Source organism: Triturus cristatus, chromosome 2_1 (genome assembly GCF_964204655.1).
Source record: "Triturus cristatus chromosome 2_1, aTriCri1.1, whole genome shotgun sequence".
NCBI classification, from domain to species: Eukaryota; Metazoa; Chordata; class Amphibia; order Caudata; family Salamandridae; genus Triturus; species Triturus cristatus.
The window spans coordinates 76,333,284-76,355,953 of NC_140581.1; positions in this window are offsets into that span (position 1 = coordinate 76,333,284).

Consider the following 22,670-nt stretch of genomic DNA (forward strand, 5'->3'; position numbering starts at 1 on the left):
GGGGGATATTCTTAAGAACTTGTGATAATTATCGCAAAAGTAGCTTAACGCAACTTTGCATATCGCAGTCCATCGCGGGAAAACAACGCTGTGTTAACGTAGTATTTTCAACCGGGCATCACCATGAGATAGTCTCACGATAGCACGTCAAATGACCGCGTTAAAATTAACGCGACGCCGCAAAAATGCGAAACGTGAAAAAAGTTGTGAAGAGGCCAATCGTGATACAAAAATCAGTGATACCCACCGACAGGCATGCAATTCCCACGACGCATGCAGGAAAATGCACCATCAGAGCAGAACAAAAAAAAGGGCAAAAAAATAAACTACCTAGCACCATGGATGCACCCGGACCAAGTGCAGAGGTCAACGCAAACCCCACAAGCCGCACAGACCACCAGCAAGGAACCTAAGGGTTGGGGAAGGCCAAGGAGAAGAGGAAGAGGAAGATGGGGTACAGTCCGCATGAAAACCAGATCATCGTCACGGAGGTGACAGATCATTGCCAACTACTGTTTATTACCTCCACTGTGTCATTGGCAACACAAACGGAAATATGGCATTCCATCTTGAACAACATCAATGCAGTCGGAGTGTCTAGGAGGTCAATGGAGGAGGTCAAGAGGCGCTGGCATTATGTGAAAAGCCAAACGAAGCAGAAACCCGGTGCCAACAGGAAGGTAGTAATGGTTACTGAAGGTGGGAATTCTGTGCCACAGGAGGAGCTGGAGGAAATGGTGGCCACAGTCACCAGTGTGGAGACGGTGCAAGGAGTTGTGAATCCAGACACAGCTCGATATGACCTAACACAACATCAACAGGGTGAGTAACGACCAGGAACTGGGGGTACAGGGGGAGACGGGCACAATGGCACGCATGCACAATGATGTGCAGCACACTGCACACCCACAATGACCCTGGATCATGTCCCTGATCCCCGTGGTACACTGCAGCACACATACAAACACCAAGTAGGCCCCCGTCCGCCATGTGCCCAAAGGGGTCTCACCCCACACATCACCAATCTCACAACCAACACATGCAAACGTGCAAAACCCAACAAAGATGCGTATTTATGAGCCACAATGACAATGCAACTGACACTACATGACGATCCGAATGGCTGCAGTACAATCATCATAACATTGTGCATGCCACAACACTGAGGTGGGTGAGTGTGGACCACATCCGGAAAGGAGCTAGTCACACTCTGACACATCCACATGCACAAACAACCCCTGACATCAGCAATACATCTGCAGGCAAACAATGCACAAAAGTACATTAACGGTACAAAAGCACAAATGACCCAAGTCGCCAACATCTCAGCACCATAAAAGCACAAAATTCAAATGCACACCGCCTCAAAGGGATAAGGGGCAGCAAAATTACAGCTGCAGTGGTGACTCCCCCACAATGTAGCACACATACATACAATAACAGCACATCCACATTGACGACAATGTGATACAAAGTGCAACACTTACACTGCAGAACAGAGGAAACAACTGGGTCTGCTTGTGCGTAGAAACTGGCCAATCATATCTGACATAGCAGGAAACTGTGAGATGAAAATGTATGTGTACAACCACACATCCGTCATGTAGTCCAAATGTTCACTGTCCCGCATCAAATAGTCAGCTCCTCCCAAATAGTCACAATGTACATAGTCATCCAGTCAGTATGTAAACATGAACAATGCGCCAACATACATGTCAACACAATGTCAAAATGCATCTCCCCTTCACATTGAAGAGGGAAAAACAGCATCTCCAGCAGAGCAGAACAGACAACCCATCAGTGATGCTGAAGAGGACCTCCACACCTTCGACACCGATGCCCTACAACAGCTCATGGAAATCTTAGGCAGCCCACCTCCAGGAACAGGGCAGCCCAGCTGCATTGAGGAGACCCCACCCCCTGCACAAACCACACAGCAGGAAGCACCCACCACCACGGCTGGCCCCCAGCACCTCACCAAAGCACACATCGTATTCCAAGGCCAGGTGTTAGACTGCCAGAAGGAGGTGGCCGAAGAGGTGCGGGTGGGGTTCGACCTCATGCAAGCCGAACTAGATCACATTTGTGGGTGTCTCAGTCCCATCAGGGACCACTTACACTCCCCAACCGAGACCCACACTGCGACAGAGACACATGCATTTTCACATTTCCAGCACTGAACCATGCCCAGAGCCCCATGATAATCTTTCACACCCCCACGCTGGACTTGCCTACGCCAGCCCAGTCCACTCCTCTTACATATTGAGTGAGGGCCGACAAAGCTACATGTCCAAGGTCTTACCCGCTGCCTGCGGTGACATGGTTGCGTCCGCTGTACACAGCACAACGTAATGTTGTAGGGCCTGGGTCCCTCATCCATACATCATGACCACAAGGACACACTAAGATAGATTGTGGAACTGGCTACGGGCACGTGCGCCCGGCACCTTTATTGCCAGGGTCACATGTACAGTGACGCTGCTGGAGCGGGGTTTATTTTAAAAAATGTGTATACCCTCTCCATTTTGCATGTTTATATTAATAAAAATAGTTAACTAATTGTAATGGTACTAATTGGATTGCTGTGGATTTTAATCAACTTTACTAATAAGAATACACGTGGGAATTGCATTTGCATGGCCTAATTAATACGTAAACTAAATCATGTATGCATATTGATCATAGATAATTAGAATATTGCATGAATATATGTTGCTTCCGTGATGTAATTGTGATTTGTGCTTTATATTGTGAGTATAACCCGCAATGAGTGTTGCTTTTGCTAGATAAATACACACACATATGGGTATTAGCAAGGGAATAACATTTTATTAGTCATTTCTATGTATTAATTACGTTTTTGTGTTTCTTTGCTTAAGTTGACCATTTGGAGTGGCCACAAAATGGCTGACATCCCTATCTGACGAATTGACTCCATTACGAAAGTCTCTGGGTGAAGTGCGCATGCGTCGCCGCTAGCAACAGTGGCCTCTACGCGACCCTAACTCGACTGTGCCCCTCAAGGACGTTCTGGGCTGCAAGCCAGCTGCCCTGAAAGAAACAATAAAAAGATACTTTGGACCGGAAAAATTATGAACTACATCTAAAGAGACATTTACCGCATGGAATCCCTGGTGAACAGATTTGACTGACCAATCAGAGACATTCAAAAATAATATTCGATACTTTTGGAATGTGATATTACTATAAATTATGATAGAATAGAGAGGTTGGTACTCTTCACTTGGGCGCGTTTTTTCGATTTCCTGACGTTATGCTGACGGAGAGGACGGTGACACTGCAGGACAGCTGTTTTCCCTGAATCTTTGACAGACTGAACTGATGACCAAAACTCTGACTTAGAAGACCACATTTAGCTATAAGAGGTAAATATGATGGTCAGCTGCTTGATTAATCAATGACTTTATTTTCATTATTTAGCTAAAATTCAAATGAATTATTACAGAACTGTGTCGGTTTGTTTATTATGAGAAAATGTATTAATGTAAAGAGATTATAGATCTAGAAACCACTTTAACTAGCAGCTAGCTGATTCATGGCCTATCCATGGAAGGGATACTAATGGTGATGTTCAGGTCTTAATGAGGGAAAGAAGGTTAGGTGGATCTATTGCTCATTGGAGACAAACAGGTATTTCCTTCCATTAAAGCGAATGGAATAATCACCTCCTTAGAAACACAGACCAATAGAGAATGAATGTTGGTGTTATGGGCCCCACCAGCGAAAGTAGTGAATGAGTGTGTCTATGTGATTTGCGGTCTGTGACGGAGGGAGGGATTTTGCATTCCACACTGCATCAACGCCTGTGCGGGAAGTGTGTGGGGTCTAAGCCAGCCCTCATGGAGTGGTTGGTGCTGGCAACAACTTGAACAGTGATCACTATTAAAGTGGAAACAGAAAACACCAGCATTACAAAAAAAACTGCGAAGCATCATGGTGGTAGCTGGAGCTAGTACAGAGGTCACCCAATATGCAATCAAAAGTGTCCATGAGTTGCTGTGCACTGAGGTTGGGGCACCAGAGCTGAGCGTGCTCATGTGAAAAAATTGTCTAGGATGGTGTCCCTTCAGAATATATTCCTGCTGCAGCTGCAGTGGGGTCTGTTACACCTGCATCATCTTCCTCTTCATCGTCCCAGGTCTTCCACACTGCCTGAGGTGACATTGCTGCATGAGCTGCCCACAGCAAAAAACTCAATCAGAAATGGTCCCTGAGTTGTGCTGCACTTAGTCAGTAGCAAAGCAGTGGCACCTGAAGAGCTGAGCAGGGTATCATGCATAGGATGGCATCCACAACAGGTGTGAGAAACTCTGATAGTCTAGTAGTAAGACTCTTTCGACTCTGGCAGTTGTTGGTTGGAGATGGTCCTGCGGTTGTGGTGTGTGCATCCTGCGGTGATGCGACGTCCAGGCAGGTCAGGACTCGATTTGATGTGTGAGCCCTGGTGGACCGCAGTTGAGGCCGGAGGCAGCCGACAGTGCAGGGCCACAGACACATGGCGTTGATGACCCCAAGGCCATCGACCCAGAGGACATCCAATATTCTATCAGACAAGGCCCATGACTTGAGCTGCACAGAGCTAGTGGCCCTGGATGCACTGTGGCCGGCACAGGCACACCGCCACTGGACGGTGATTTGCAGTGCACTGAGGTAGGGCCACATGAGCTGAGCGGGTCCTCGTCGATGTCGAAGGTGAATGTCGCGGAGTGTTGCGGGGGATAGTGGAAGGTATCCTTCCAGGGCATGATGCAGAGGGCAGAAGTCGGCAGAAACAGGCAAATGGAAGAGTGGAATGGCACAGACTCACTTTTTACCACCAAGTCAGTATCACCTACATGATGATGAAGACAACCACCAGGCCATAGACTCAGACGACACCAAAGTTCAACCAGAGAGTGTCCATGAATGTCAGGGCACTGACTTAGAGGCACCGGAGCTGAAAGGGGATGCAGTCTGCGATGAGGCATGTACAAAGATATAAACTCTGCCATAAATAAATCAAGACTCAGCTCCAAATGTGTGACCTACTTGGCTGCAGTGTAGGCCGGAGGCAGCGCTCAGCAGGGGCTCACAGGCATGTGTCGTTGGGTTGTGATGCACAGAGTTAGTGGCACCAGAACAGTTGTTGGTAGTGTTCGATCACCTCCGTGGCGATGATCTTACTCCTCTCCTTGCGTTTAATGAAATGTACTCTGTCATAGAGAAATCAAGACTCAGTTCCAACTGTGTGACCTACTTGGGCTTAGTGTAGGCTGGAGGCAGCGGTCAGCAAGAGACCACAGACCAGTGTGGTTGAAATTCTATGCGCAGAGTTGGTGGCACCACATCGAAGGGAGTATAGTGATCTAAATGCGGCCATTAACATATGAACTCGGCCATAATTATATCAAGACTCAGTTCCAAATGTGTGACCTACTAGACTGCAGTTTAGGCCGGAGGCAGTGGTGGAGTAGGTCAACAAGAAAGGAGCACTGCGGGCCTGTGTTGCGGAGGTCGTGATGGTCGGAGGAGGCTGCCAAGGTCGTGGGCCTCGGGCTTGCACTGGCACGTGGTGAGCCCTCTTTGACACACGCCGGTGTCGGCAGGTGAGCAGTGATGCCTGGGTGTACAGGGGCAGACAAGACAGGTCTGGGGACCAGAGGCCAGGGGTGCAGCAGACGCATAGGAGCGCAGGCAATACCGCTCATGGCGTCGACCTCGTGTCGGGGTGAGAGGCGCTGCCATTCCGGAAGAGAACCACGCCCAGAGCTACGTGCTATTTATTCACACCCCTACGCTAGCCTGGCGTAAGCCGGACCAGTCCACTCCGCTCACGCTTATGCTTACACAGGGGGGATGTAACAAGCTACTTTTCCGCAATCTTCCCCACTGGCTGAGGTAACATGGTTGCGTCCACTGTCCACTGCTCTCCAAACACCAGCAGTATATGTCGATATGGACATGTCTGTGGTCTGCATAATGCAGTCTACCCAGCAAATCCACAACATACTTGGCATTGTGTACATTCTTATTCATGGGTCACTTGCCTCCTTCTCACATGCCTAGTTCCCACCTCTCCCCACAATCTGCTATTGTGTGGCTGAGGTATCATGCCGTTGATGGCTTATGTACATGGCTAGCCCAGGTTACCACAGTAAGTTGTGCTGTTGTGTCTGGTAGGTGGGCATGTTGTTTGGCATGTTGTATGTGAGTTTGTAATGTGTGCATCCCCAGAGTTGCATGATTGTGGAGTTAAGGTGTGTGGTGTGTTCATTTGGTTCTTACCACGAGCAGTGCATTTTCATAGGTGCCATCCTGGAAGCACTGGTTGATGATGGACTGTCTGAAGATGTAGGAATCATGCACACTGCCTGGGTAGTTGGTGACGACATTGGTGAAGAGTTCACGGTGGTCCACTATTGCCTGCACATTGATGGAATGCGTGTGCTTTCTGTTGCGGTAATTGTGTGCAGTGTCGCCAGGGGGCACAAGTAGGACATGTGTGAAGTCAATTGCCCCCAACACGAGCGGGAATCCTGCTATGGCGTAGAAGCCTTGCTTGGTCTCCAGCTGTTCCTGCGCAGTGTGGGGGAAGTAAAGGTACTGGGGTACCAAGCTGATGATGGCATCCAGGACAGGTGTGAAGAACTTTGATAGGGCTGGCTGTGATACTCCTCCGACTCTGGCAGTTGTTGAATCGAATGTCCCAGAGATCAACAATTGCAGCACAGCCAGCAGCTTTGTCTGAGGTGGGATGTTGGCTGTCCACTGTGTTGGTACCATCAGCCTGTGGGCAATGATGGTCAAGATGCGGAGGATGGTTGTCCTTTTGAGCCTGTAGTGGGCAATGACATTCTCTGGTGTTAAGTCTGTGAGGATGGTGCATTTTCTAGAGGTCCGCTGTCTTTGTCTGCGCTGCCTCTGTGGTAGTCAGAGGGGGGTGGGGGTGGTTGGGGGGTGGCTGGCCTGGGTGTGGTGGCGGTGGGTGTTGTGGCTCTCTTGGGGCTCTGAGCTGCATGATCAGTAGCTCCATGGCATCTGTTGTTCTTCTGGTGTGGCTCTGGGCTAGGCTCCCTTTTATGGTGCAGGTTGTCGTATGACTTTACATCAGGTCAGAGCAGGTGTGAAATTCCTGCTGCTAACGCGCCTTATCGCCTGTTTTGGGATCTTAGCGCAGATCTGGCTGGTAGTTGAGAATGTTGCGGAGTGGTGTTTTCGCAGCTTTTTGCACGGGAACGCCTATTCTGCATCTCATTAGCGTTAGTTGCCGGGGTCATCGGTGGCGATGTTTTTTGCAGCTGCTATCGCAGGTAAGCTTTGCATTTAGTTTTTTAATTTACAAAAAATATATCTACAAATGTTAAATCTCACAGTTGTCATATTTCTCTATTCGTTATTATTCACAACAACATTACCATCATATTTATGATCATATAATTGACAATAAACATGTTGGAGTTATATTTTTGTAAATTAAATAAAAGATTATATATTTTTATCTTAATGAACAGTGAAAAAATAATTGAAATAATTACAATATCAGTTTGCATTTGGAAGTAATGTTATCTCAATGAATGTCTGGAATTGATATGCCTGCAATGTGTTAAAAACCACCTTGCCCAGGTGTCTCTTTCCCCATAGTTGATAATCCCTGTCCAGGCTTTTTATCCTAGATACAGGGGCCCCGTTTCTTTCCAAAATAAATATGAGAACAAGGTCATCTTCAATGAGAATAATCCATACCACAACAATATAGTGCTATGGAAATGCTATATTGACGATGTACTCTTAAATTGGAAGGGCAATTAGGGCGAACGCCAGGTTTTCCATAGTTGGCTGAAGGAGAAATCGCAAGACAGAAAATGTATGATGCAATATAGCCCCACTAACATCGATTTTCTTGATATCGCTATAAAGGTAGATAAGGGAGAACTATACACAGCACTTTTTAGAAAGAGCAGTGAAAGGAAGCCCCTATTTTGCTACACCAGTCACCACCCCAGAAACCTATGGGACAATCCTTAGGTTACAAAGGAATTGCTCACAGAAAACAGATTATTTACGAGAATCGGAAGACCTACAAAAAACATTTGCAGATCGGGGCTATCCTAAGCGTCTGCTGAGAAAGGCCTGTAAGAGGGCATGGTATAACCCCAGAGAAGCACTCCTAGAGGCCAGGACTCAGGTAAAAAAACCTAAGCTAGAATGATCTGTGTCACAACGTTCTGCATAAGGAGTAATGACATAAGGTGGATTGTAAATAAACACTGGGAACTGATATCTGATGATGTCCACATGAGGGATCCACCCCTGCAATCTTTCCAGAAGGGAAAATGAGTAAGCGATCACATAGTCAGTTCCTTCCTTGAGACTCCCCCGCCACCATCATTATGCTCACTGTGGAATCTTCTGCAGATAGTTGGACACTTCAGATGCGGCCACTGTAAAGCATGTGATCTAACAATTGAAACAAAACTTTTTAGTCACCACGAACAGAGAGTGGTGCTAAAAGATCATACTAATTGCAAAAACACGAATGTGATTTATGCCATCTAATGCCCATGTGGCCTACTTTACATTTACAAAAAGTAAAAACCCAGATACTTCAGCAGTGCAGTAGGATACAGTGTAAAGTGCTAGGTGCCCCCCTGGTTGAGCATTTTCATGCACTACAATATTCAATTGATAGCATGAAGTGGTTAGTCCTGGAGAAGGTGTCTTTAGGGCCGAGGGGAGGTAACCTCAGGGGCGCGCTGAATCTGCATGAATGCACATGGATGCCTCTGTGGACACAGTGACCAAAGGGCTGAATGACCAAGAAGAAGCAAACAGGCAGCTTTCCCTGCTTAATACAGGCTAAATACCTTCAGCAACAGTCTCACATGACCGGTATGTGCTTACCTGTTTTTCACCAAACCAGGGGGTTTGTCAGGCATCACCCTGTCATTTTATGATGCCTTTATGGAGGCAGATATATCCCCCTACCTTTCCACCTTACGTTTATGTATCCGACATGAGGGAATTCAATGATCCTTTGACCGGTTTTACAGGATGATAACATACATTGTTAAATTCTCAGGCGTTAGAGGGTACACTAGATTTTCTCATAATCGCAATCATTCTGTCTATTGTGTTAAGAAAATGCAAAAAATATGTATCTGCCCTCTCAAAACATTGTTTTGTAAATTCATTCCAATCTAATTCATGTGTTTCCCAAACAACTCTGCATGATTTATAATAGTTAGGGTTCCATTCACTAAGCTTGGCATGCATGACTGTTTAACTGGAAATTTGTGATGCCGTTTTGTAGGTCGATATTTCCTCTGACCTCCAGGCATTGGAGGTTTTTTAAGATTCTTTTATGTATTGCACATGATGGGCTTGGGCCCATTGTAATAGTGAGAAATAATTCAGCGCCCTTTTACAGGTCAACAATATTGATTACACAAAAAAAATTCTCTTTGTGATCAATATTTTCTTCATAAATGCAAAAGTACGCGTTGGTCTTACTGTGTCATCATTAAAGGTTTGATTTTGTATACACAGATTTTTTTTATATTTTTATAAATCATACCAGTGTGGCCTCATTAACTTTGCGAGACCCAATATCCTGTACAGAATCATTTATGCTTCTTTCACTGTTGTTCCATCACCATGTGGATGTGAGAAACGCCCCTTTTCCTTGACAGCAGCTAGCAACTGTATCGTTAGTAATTAGGCGCGTGCACACCGACCGGCCGGCTCTGTCATATTTAGGTACGTTTCTTTTGGGAGGCTCTCAGTCAGATCCTATTCCCTCAGAAAATATTTCGAACATTAACCCCTGTGCTCATGATGGAATGGTTCAGTTACGTCATGAGTACAAGTGCAAATGTGCTCATGACGGAACCATTCCATCATTAGCACACTTGAAAAAATCCCTCTGCTGTCAACAGCAGAGGAATTTCCTATTTTTTTGTTCTGCCTTGGGAGGTGGGGAAGAGTTTCCCCAACCTCCCAAGGCATAGTTTTGATTTTCCTTGCAATGACGATTGCGAGCATAGCGCGCTGTCGTCATGACAATGAAAACAAAACTGAAACTTAGTTTCAGTTTCACAGTTTCGGTGCTTGTGGGGCTACATCAGCCCCCCAAGCACCGAAACACATGGAAGGGGTATAGTTGGAAAGGGAAGAATCTCCCCTTTCTAATGGTACCACTCCCTAGTGGATCCCTGCTTGAGGATCGGCCCAGGAGGGCGATCCTCAAGCAGGGATCCACCCACGAACCACCAGGGAGGGAGGAGCGGCCTCTTGGGCAAGAGCCTTTGCTCCCCCATTTAATATTTCCCCAGACAGTCTTTAAGCCCCCCCAGGTGGCAGAAAGCAACCTAGATGCCAGGGATTTGTTTTTTATAGGCCAGGGGTGGGGGTTGCCCAGAATGGGCATGCCAATGCCCCCACCTTGCCCCCCCCAACAAAGGCAAAAGACTTTTAGCCCCCCCAGGAGTCAGATGGGGCAATAGCCAGGGGGGGGCAGAAAGCCCACTAGGCACCAGGTTTTTTTTCTTTTTAATACTTAGCAGTGGGGGCTGCCCCAATCCAAGAAATTCTACTCGGCATTGACATTTTGTCGGAATTTGTCTACCTGTGGATTTTGTGTCCTAGCGTAGCCGGCACCCAATCAAACCTAGCAAACCTGTAAATTGTTTAAAATTAGACACCCAGGGTAATCTAGGATGTGGTGACTTGTGTGGCTTGCACTAGGTTCTGTTACCCAGAATCCCTTTCAAATCTTAAACTTTGTAAAAAAAAAACACATTTTCGTCACATTTCTGTGATGGAAAGTTTGGGAATCTGCGCAGATCCACAAACTTCCACCTACCCAGCATTTCCCAAAGTCTCCCAATAAAAATGGAACCTCACTTGTTTGAGCAGGCCTACTTCCCATCAGTTTTTGTAAAAATGGGGTGTGTCTATGTTATGTTTTGGGTCATTTCCTGTTGCGGGCACTAGGCCTACCCACACAAGTGAGGTACCATTTTTATTGGAAGACTTTGGGGAACGTGGGATGGGTAGAAATTTGTGGATCCACGCAGATTGAAGAACTTTCCACCACAGAAATGTGAGGAAAATGTGTTTTGTTAAACAAATGTTTAGGTTTGCAAGGGATTCTGGGTAACAGAACCTGGTGAGAGCCACTCAAGTCACCCAATCCTGGATTCATCTCTGTGTCTAGTTTAAAAAAATGTATAGGTTTGCTAGGTTTCCCTAGGTGCCGGCTGAGTTAGTGTTCAAACTCCACAGCTTGGCACTATGAAAAAAAAGGGTCTGTTTTCACTGTAAAAATGTGGTGGGTCCACGTTGCGTTTGGGCCGTTTCCTGTCACAGGCACTAGGGCTACCCACAAAAGTGAGATACCATTTTTATCAGGAGACTTAGGGGAACTCAGAATTGTGGAGCAACTGTTATAACCTATTGACTTTTTATGCATTTCTGCCTTCCTGAAGTAGCACAATGTGTAAAAAAGAAGTCACTTTGAAAAATGTCCTGCAATTCAAAGGCTAGTATCGGTGACAACAATTTTGGAGATGTACAGTTTCTAAATTCCATATTTTGTTCCCATTTCGGAAATTCATAGGTGTCTTTGATACCTTGTTCCACTCTTTATATTATATCAAATTAATTGCTATATACCCGGTTCACAATGGGTCTGGGTTCCTCGGGTTCTTGATGAACCTACAAGTCCAATATATCCCCACAAACAGTAGAACCCAGCAAATGTAACAGTATATTGATTTTAAACATCTGTAATACTTAGAAGAAGTTACAGGTAATAACGTTGGCACAAATGGATTTTTTTTAACTCATTTTCAATTTTTCTTATTTTCAACTCTTAGTTTCCATAAAAAAAAAACTTGCAGGATCTAGACAAATGACCCCTTGCTGAATTCAAAATTCTGTCTACTTTTCAGAAATGTATAGCTTTCCGGGATCCATTATTGATTTCATACCCATTTCTACTACTAACTCAAAGGAGGTTGAAATCACAAAAAGCAGCAAAAATAGGCTATGTCCCAGTAAAGTGCCAAAACTGTAAAAAATGTGGTTTTCTGACAAAGGTCTTCTTGTTCCTGAAAGCTGGGAAGATGATGATTTCAGCACCACAAACTGTTTTTTGATACCATTTGCAGGGGAATAAACAGGCACTTTCTTCTGCAGCACTTTTTCCTCATTTCCCCCCCAAATGAATTAGCTGTATTTTGGCTAATTTCTGGGTCCCCTCCAGGGGAATCCACAAACCCTGGGTACCTTTGAAATCCCTATGATGTTGGAAGAAAAGGGCACAAATGTGGCGTGGATACCTTATGTGGACAAAATGTTTCAGTGGTCTAAGCACAAACGGCCTAGAAGCGAAAGCGTTGAAGGTATGTGCGAATCCCCATGGAGTGCTCTTGCTAGACTCCTTCATGCACACAAAATAGTAAAGAAAATCGCCACCTCTGTCATTTTCAGAACTGATTCAATTGGCTTGAATTGAATGTTATTTCAAGGCAATTGGCAAACCCTCTCCTCTGAAGCCGGGCTAAATGTACCTGGGTAATTACCCTCTGGTACACTTTAGCACTGCATTCTTGCATTAGCCTGCTACCATTGTTCTATCCCACTCGTATTCTCGAATCAAATTCAAAAAGATCTTTATTCGATTCATAGAATCATCAAAGCATTATTCAAATATTATAAAACATTTCTAAAAACACATACAGTACATTATTCCTCCTATTATTTACATTTAGCACTATCCTCATTTTATGAGGGTACATTTTAATTGCACAAATTAGAATCTTTAATTCATTTTGTCACTGGGCCTTAGTTTCCTATTTAACATTTTTTTGTAAATTACGGCAAAAAGTGCAAAGTGCAAATTAACAGGGACTTATTTAAGAAAACGCGATTAATACAATGCTGAGAATAATTCAATGATATCGATAAATACATTCTACCTAAAACTACAATCAATTCTACTCTTAACATTGGCATTTTATATTACACGTCCTTCTACCCAAGTACGGATTACACTGATGGAGAGGTCAGCCCCTATACTAAAATTTTATAAGTAAAAGATTTAAAATTTTAGCCCTTTCTTTTTCCTTGTAACATTTGTGGCCAATAGAAATCTGCCAACGCCAAATGCAATGAGTTTAGTGTTATCAGTTTTTAATATTCAGAAACATCTCATTGTATTTTCTAACATTCAAGCTTCTGCCTAGTGGTTTTATCTATTTCCTTCTGGTATTTACATACGCTGGGCAGAAGAATAAGACGTGTGCGATGTCCTCCTTTACTCCTAATTGTCATAACATGCACTTACAATCCTTATCCCCATCCTGTGGCGTTTCCCATTTTGATGTAAAAGCTTTTTTCTGAAGTCTTTCATATCTAAACTTCAGATATAATGTGTTTGCCAGTTGGGGTCTCAATTGCATCCAAAAAAGACTCGAAGCAAGGAGTCGTTTTAAACATTAGGCATTGTGTTGTAAGCCTTCCTGATGTACTATTTAAGGTGACTTGGTGCAAAATAAAATTCCAATAAATGGTCTTAATATCACGCTTTGAATCAGGCATCAGCAGACTCGGATTTGTCCAAAATCTGCTCAGACCTAAATCAAAAAGCCACTTACAGATATGGGCCAACCTGGGAAAAGTAACATAGGTATCAAGTGACAGCAACTCCCTCAATGTTTGTCTGTATGGCTCTAAATCCACTGTAGACCAGATTCTAACCCAGTATGACAGTGTTCTCCAGATCGCCTGATGTCCCAGTCGTTTTGTACCCAAATTCAGTGGCGGCTCCTCGAGGAAGTGCTGCGGGATGGTGAGGCGGGGTGGGGGAGAGGCAGGGTGGGGGTAGTAAACTCTGGCATACAGCTGTATGGAGTTAAATATTTAATAAATAAATAAAACGATTTAAATTGCGCACACTGAATTGCAGCGCTGCTTTGCAGCGCACGCAATGTAATTAGTTTTAATTATTTATTTATTTACTTAACTCATACGGCTGCATGCTGGAGTTAGATTAGATCTATTTACTGACACACTGCTGCTGCTATTGACACACTGCACTTTACCTAGGCTGCTGGAGGCTAGCTCCGCTTTTTAGATAGTTTTAAAATTGTTTTGTATGCTCGTGTACATTTTAATTAATCTGTGTGATTAGAGTGCTAATTTATTAATCCACCACTCGTGATTATACTTTTTGATTGCTTACCTGCTAACCCTCAAATTTACAGGCTAGCTGGGCTATTCTCGCCGGAATACTTCTGCCCGCCATCTTGTGAGGGCTAGACACGCGGACACCACGATTGGGTGCTTTGCGGTCTAGTCCTTGGCTCGTATCCCCTGCCACTTCCTATTTACTTTTCCTAGAATGCAGGCGCGCAGCGAATGCGCGCAGCGGGCGCCGGAGGAGCGCCAGAGGAAAGCCCGTCTGTGCCCGTCCGGGCCCAGACAGGCCTAAGGCCTGCCATTATGCCCGTTGTTACATCTTTGCAGGGTAGTTTCATCAGGTATGCCACGATTGATCCTTTGTCATTGCGACCCCCTAAATCGGATACATGTGGGTTCATTGTGAAGGATGGGCAACCTTTTGTAAGTTGTAAGGTGTGTAGCCCAGGGCTTGGGGCCCATAAGGCTAGAAAAAAGTTAGAATTTGGTCTGTTGAACTGTAGGTCACTTCCCTGTCACTCCACAGAAATTAACTCATTAATTCAGGACTATGATCTTGATGTCTTATTTTTAACGGAGACATGGATCACGTCCACATCCGGCCCAGATATGGTCCGAGCCCTCCCGCCGGGATTTGTGATTTTCCATCTCGACAGACCCATAGGGCGGGGAGGGGGTATGGCTATTCTGTACAGGGATACGCTCAGTTGTAAAGCGCAGGAGGCCGGGGTTAAGGACTGCGAAAGCTGTCAATTCTCCCTCCGGCTGTCCCCCACGGTCGCCATTTCAGGTCTCCTTGTCTATCGCCCCCCTGGGGCAGTGGCCGGTTTCATTGATTCACTAATGGAATCTGTTACCTGCCTAGCTTCCTCTACTACGAATTTTGTCGTGTTAGGAGACCTGAACCTCCATTTTGAGGATTCAATGGACCTGCCGGCTACTGACCTGCAGTGTGACCTGGGCGCTATGCAGATGAGACAAATTAATTTAGGTGCGACCCATGAAAAGGGTCATCTGCTTGACCCAATTTTCTCAAATATGGAGCAACTAACCGCCCTACCTCCCCTTGCCCTACCGTGGACAGACCATTTCTTGGTCTTAGTCAGCTGGGCTCCTGCGGTTTGGGATCTCCCTACACCCAGGACATTTAGGACGGATAGAGCTTGGTCGAGGCACCCTATGGATAAAAGGGCGGCCCACTTGGAGTCATCATGCCCCCAAGGGGGGGTCTGACCCGGTGGAGGTGGATGCCAGCCTGGAGAGCTGGTTGAGTAGCTCCCTAGACGCCATTCTCCCAAAGAAAAAGATGCTCATCAGGAATAAGAGAGCGGGCTCGGCCCCATGGTACTCTCCTGAGCTGAGGGCACTGAGAAAGAGCTGCAAAAGGCTAGAACGGGGGTGGAGGAAGGATTGGGGGATAACAAGTAGGAACAATTATCGCTCAGCCATGAGATCGTACAAGAACGCGATAAGGGAGGCTAAGATCAAATACTTTGATGAAAGAATTTGTAAAGCCACTTGTTCCTCGAGAGAGTCCTTCAAAGTGATGAAGGAGTTGCTAAAAACCCCCGACCCACCGGTTATTCATGACAATCCCCAAGGGAAATGCCTGGGGCTGGCTACTTACTTCAATTCCAAAATTGAGACCATCCTACGCTCACTCCCTCAGCTAACTGCAGTGGCAGAGCCAACTGCTCAGCAAAGGGTAGGAGCAGCTGAGCTGGACCTTTTTGGCCCTGTGACTGCGGAGGAAGTGTTAAATGTGTTTGGGAAACCGAAGAGTGGCTCTCCCAAGGACCCTGTCCCGATGCGATATTTAAAACAGGTTGCGCCGACCATCGTGGCCCCAGTGACCGAGCTGATTAACCTGTCGCTATCGCAGGGGGTGGTGCCACCTGGATGGAAAGGAGCGGTCGTGAAGGCCCTCCTGAAGAAGCCGGGCCTTGACCCCACTGACCTGGCTAATTTTAGGCTGATTTCCCTGCTCCCAGGCATGAGCAAGGTGGCTGAAAGACTGGTCAACTACCAACTCTCGAATTTCTTGGAGGCCAATGGCCGGTTACGGGATTCCCAGACGGGATTCCGTCCTGGACACGGCACAGACACCGCCCTTCTGGCCATGGTGGAGGAAGCCAGGTGCATTCTGGATGCAGGAGGGTCAGTGGCAATGATCCTCCTGGACCTGAGTGCGGCTTTTGATACCGTGAATCATCAGGTGCTACTCCAGCGGCTGGAAGGGTTGGGTGTCACAGGGATGGCTCTGGGATGGCTTGCCTCCTTTTTAGGAGGACGGTCATTTGAAGTTTGGGAAGGAAACGAGAAGTCGCCCCCCTTTGCCCTCCAGTGTGGGGTTCCCCAGGGCTCGTCGTTGAGCCCTACATTATTTAATGTATATATGGCCCCCCTGGAGGATATGGTGTCTCCGGTTGGCTTTAACATCATTAGCTATGCGGATGATACGCAGATGGTGGTGGGGCTCTCTCAGTTAGAGAAGCAACCAGCGGTGCTTCATTCCTGCCTGGAGGAAGTGTTTGGGTGGATGTGTAATTCATCCCTTGAACTTGATAATCAGTTATCACTGAAAGCGCACATCCTGGGTCTGGCCGGAACCTGCTTTGGTATTCTGAAGATGCTCCGCAAGTTTCTTCCATTGCTCTCTGCGGAGCATAGGCGGATTACAGTACAGGCGCTCATCGGGTCCCGGCTCGACTATGCCAATGCCCTCTTTCTTGGCCTCCCGGACTACCTGGTCCAACGCCTGCAGGTGGCACAAAACTCTGCTGCCCGCGCCATCTTTGGCTTGCATAGGCGGTCACGAGCCTCTGGGCTGCTGCAGAGGCTTCATTGGCTGCCTATCCGTAAGCGGATTATGTTCAAATCCCTTACGTTGATGCATAAAGCCCTGTTTGGCTTAGGGGCTGGGTATCTTCGGCGTAGATTGAACCTTTATCGTCCTGCCCGCTCACTGCGGTCCGAATCTCATTTTACTGCCGTGGTGCCACGTGTGCGGAAGGCGCGGACTGGGGGCCGTTCCTTCAGCTTTAAGGCACCCCAGTTGTGGAACTCTCTGCCATTGGCGCTACGCAGCACCTCGAATCTACTCCAATTCAGGAAGAGCCTGAAGACTTGGCTTTTTAATGTTTAACTGTTTTTCTTTGCGGGGTCTGTCTCTTTTCTTTCAGCATTCGTTTTCTTTTCTTGTTATGTTATCACACACGGAGCCGCCTGTGGAAAGCGCCGGGACACTCTTTTAGAGTAGCTGTGCGCTATATAAGTTTATTTTAACATAACATAACATAACATCCCTTAAACTGAATGGCTCAAAGACCGAGCTTATGATCTTAGGTCAATCTTCCTTCTCCCTGTCCCCCAGTAGCTGGCCCGACTGCATGGGAGCTCCTCCCAGCCCGAAGAAGGAGATTAAGAGCCTGGGGGTGTGGCTGGAGCAGGACTTGATGTTTAGAACACACGCCAAAAAGACCGCGGGTGCATGTTTTGGTATGCTCCGGTCAGCCCGCAGGATTCTGTCACTCCTCCCTGAGACCTCCCGTAAGCTGCTTATACAGGGGCTCATCATTTCGAGGCTGGACTACAGCAATGCACTCTTCTTGGGCGCGCCGGAATCCACATTTAAGAAGTTGCAGCAGGTGCAAAATGCAGCGGCCAGACTGCTGATCAATGTTCCCAGAAGGCAGTCCGCCAAACTGGCACTGAAGGCGCTGCACTGGCTCCCGGTGCTGGAAAGAGTAACCTTTAAAGCACTCTGCATGGCACAGAAGAGTCTGCAGGGGAAGGGTCCAGCGATCCTGAGGAACATGATCCAACCCTATAAAGCAGCAAGGGCTCTCCGCTCGGATCATAAATTCCTCCTCCAGTCTTCTAGAGTAAGGCGAGCCCGCACCGGAGGGAGAAGGTTCTCAGTGAATACGGCTTCTGCTTGGAACTCGCTTCCACTCGTGTTGCGGGCAGAGATCAGCACTCTGCGCTTCCGCAAACTATTAAAAACTCATCTGTTCCCAGCCTAATGTGTCATGTGTTGGGCGGTGGTTGATCTATGGATAGCGCTGGGATGCTCAAGGGTAACCGTGCGCGATATAAAACTCCAAATAATAATAATAATAACCCACCTTACCCCTCCCCCGCTTCACCCCCACCCTGCCTCACTGCCCCGCAGCATTCCCTCGAGGAGCCACCACTGCCCAAATCATGTGTTAAAGGGATAACTGGGGTATTCTATGGAAGAGCCATAAACCTTCTTAAAACCTTAATTTTCCCCACAGTTAAAGGGTAGAGGGTTTCACCCCCCCACAGCTCTGAGCCATACAGGGCATCGGTTTGGGCTCTGGACTTATAAACTTCGAGAGCCAATTTGAATCAATGGTAACACCCAGATATACAAAGATGGAAACACGCTCCAGGGTCACTCCATCCGATGCTATGTTGTTTTGAAAACATTTATGGAGTCTCATGGACAAATATTTTGTTTTTATAGGATTTATTTCCAGACCTTTTAATTTACAATAATCATAATAAGTGGATTTAAAAGATTTTGTAAACCCCTTGGGGTTTGAGACAACAAAATTGTGTCATCTGCGAATGCTAACACGCAAATATCGGTCCCTCCAAGCTTTGGGGAATCATGTTTTTTTTTTTAAGGAACTGAATCATATCGTTAACATATAAAAGGAACAACGTTGGCGCCAGGTCGCAGCCCTGGCGCACACCTCTCCTGACTGGAATCTCATCTGTAAGATCCACGCCTTTACCCCAGTGCACCTATGCAAAATTTCCCTCATGTAGCCTTATGAGTTGGAGAAGAATCTCCTCCGGTGCCCCCGCTGCAGCAAATTTTTCCATAATCGGTCCCTAGGGATTGTGGCCGGTTCTCAACTTTGTGTATTTCCAGGCTGGAATTACAAGTCTGATGACTTGATCTATTGTACTAGTTTTCTTTCTGACCCCAGCCTGGCATGGTGAAAGTACATCTTTTTTCATTTATCCAGTCGTTTAGCTTATCCAAGACATGTTTTGCATAAACTTTTTGCATTATATCTATCAGGTTTATGTGCCTGTAATTTGCAGGATCGTCCCTGCTACCATTTTTATGGATCGGGTCAATCTCCCCACCCTTCCAGGACTCTGGAATGGGTTGTCCCCTAGCAATTACGTTACATAAAAAAATTATATATGGTGCCCACACTTCTGGAGCATGTTTGAAAAGGTCCCCTGGTATCTTATCAGGTCCTGGTGCTTTAGATGACTTAATAGCAGCTGTAGCAAATAAGGTGTCTTCTATGCTAAACTGTAAAGGCGTAGTTTCAAGTAAAATCAAGGAACCCTTGGTGCTACTTGTGGGATCTCTATCCAACACATTTGGTGTAGCATATAGATTAGCAACATGTCTTTGCAATGTGCAGGGATCTAAAAAGTGGTTTTGGACTGGATTACCTACTTTACTACCATGTGATATAATCCTCCACAACAAGGACTGATCGCCGGCTTTTGCAGCTAATATCAAATCCTCCCAGCTAGCATCTTCCCAATTTCTATGAGCTATTTTCATGGTTTTCTTATATTAATTTCTTTCACTTCTAATCTAAATTATTTCTTTGGCCTTCATAGCCCTGATGCGACGTCGTTTATCCACTACGGATTCTTTGTTAAACCAAGGATTCGACAGCTGCATTTTGCCCTTACGGTTACTAGCTCCTGGCTGGTATTTGGTTAAATAGGATTTCATATTTTCTACCAACCTCGTCTTAAATTTTTTCCATCATATAAGTTTCTAAGTAAGACGTTGGAAATGAGTCTTACAAGGAACTTCCTGACAGGGTACTCTTGTTTTGTATGAATCTGTATATATTTGTTTTAAGTAGATTAGCACTTATACCTTTGCCTTTCCCTTAATTTCTTTCATGAGCACTCTCTTCAATCACTTTCTCACCTTTGAGCAACTTTTTGTATAAGAAATGAATGCATGAACCTGTATCAATTATCAAACTTATGACAAAGGGTTAACACTCTTTTGCATTCCTTTAGTGTCTGTTTTTGATGGTGTGGGTACCTTCTACAAGAATATAACCCAATTGGGGCCAATTGTTTCTGTACTACTTTTTACGCAGGTCCTATGGCTTGTTGGGTTTCGCCATTGTTTAGTAATGGCTACGTGGACTACAGCACAACATTTATTAGAGTTGACTGGGGAATTTTATTGCACAAATTACACTCCCGGGGGATCCACCCCAAACTTCTCACAACAATAACGTCTCTTCACCAAGGTAACTGGGTTAGGATAAAAACCAGTGCTATGACAGTGACTGCAATAATTCCATCAACAACGGCCTACAACAAGGCTGCGTGTTAGCCCTGCTGCTCTTCAAACCCTACACCACTGTTCTGCTTAAAACGCCGAAAGGCACAAGTCTAGTCACTCAAAGACTTAGGGGAGCTTACGCCTCCAGGCTATGCAATATGCTGATGACATCGTCATCATGGACCAAACAAGAACAGGTCTTCAGAGAGCCCTCAACGCCCTCCACAAGTATCATATGATGAACAAACTCCTGGGGAATCAGTCAAAAACAAAGTAATGGTCTTCAGCAGCTATTGACTAAAGAAATCCATGCACTGACAAGTAGAAGATCAGGGAATAGAAACCTGCACCAGCCACAACTACATGGGCAAATCAAGCGGCTCTCCTCAAGCACCTTGAGTCCTTGAGTCCAAGGGAGCCTAAGATGCTTAAACTCCCAACTACACAGCCCAACAGCCTAGCCAATATTAAACATTTTACGAGCCAAGCTGCTGCCAGCACTGCCCTATGGTCATCTAGCCTTTCCAGGTAAAGTGGGCCCATGCCTTATGAACTACCATAGAAAAAAATATTTTCCGTCCCCCGGCATGCAAGGAGGGCCAGGATAAGTCTGGATACGGGCCTGGTAAGCGCAGACCTCTACTGTCTAGGAGACCTAGTGAAATATTTCATCTGCATCCTGCACGCCCCAGCCCTATCACTGAAAGCGGAATCACACTCCATATTTGCCGACGAGCTCTCCCCATGGCGCTCGCAGCTGCAATCAGCCGTCAGTGCATTCAAAATTGAAAAAAGAAACTTGTCCAATCCAGCCATCCCCCTGTCAATGTGGAAAAAACAATAGATAAGCAAACCACTCAAGCATCATATGAAAGGGACATAGAAAGGCTTCAACACAAGCCCCTTGTACATCATGGAGAAAGCACAACCATACTGCAGTCTTGCAACAAAATCATCTACATGAGGCTGCTAGCTCTTCCAATTCATGATTTCAATCCTCTCTGGGCATGTCTGAACTGGGGTGGCAGAGTGGGCTAAAGAACTGTGATGGATCAAACCCAGATCTGTTGACTGGGTGTGAGTGTTTGATTGGTTCTGATGCTCCGTCCATCACCACCCCCTTGTGTACCGCTTTGTTCACCATAAGTTGGCAGGGTATGCTCAGACGTGAGTCCCTTGCTCACTTTGCCACTGGATTCAAGCAAGCCTGGCTGAAGATGGCTGAAATGCCAGAAACCGGTCCTAGGAAGCTTGTTTACGGTCCAGGGAAGGCATGGCTTGGCAGTTCGGGCTGGACTGTTCCCATGAGGCACAGGGTCAAGACTGATTTGCATATGGCCATGTCTGAACTGGGGTGGCAGAGTGGGCTAAAGAACGGTGATGGATCAAACCCAGATCTGTTGAACCCCTTTTGTACCATTCAAGTAATCCTCTCTGGGCACGCAGGGATTGGCAGCAATCATGCAGGCTGTGCAGCTACCACCTTGAGTCTTGTCTACATCTGCTGTGCTGCTGTCCCCAATTTGCGACGATCGACGTTGCCTCATAATTCTAGTCTGCCAGGGTGACTCGTACAGGTGCTGCAGGGAAGTATCAGACTTATGCTTCACTAACAAGATAGCACAAACCCTCACAAGGTTGGGGAAATTCAACAGCATCATCCAAGCGGCACTGCACACAGCCTAGCACTGCAGACATTGATAAAGGCAGGAGGAGAGATATTCCTGCGGAGGATCATTCAAGCACCCATGAACATCTGCCCAGATGCATATCCTTCCTGACGCGCCACCTCTTAAACTCAATGAGCATTGTAACTTTCTATGGACTGCCTACATTCCACTCATACACTTCGTCTTATCTTTAAGAAAACATTTTAGAATTTATTATTTCAATTTTACAATAAAAAAAAACATTTTAATGACTGTTGGTAAAACTTTTTAAGTGGCTTTTAATTACTGACTGGCTGTCTGTTGTTATAGGCAATGGCGTCATCCAGTTCACCCACATATAATGATTTTTATTAATCGAACATGAATAAACAAATACTATAGTGAGTTTAGTTATCCTGGAATTTTTTTAACATTCAGTCCTTGGTGCCTTAAAATGAGCAAGTGCTGATTGAATGAATTGAATAATTATGTGGCCACAAATGTGC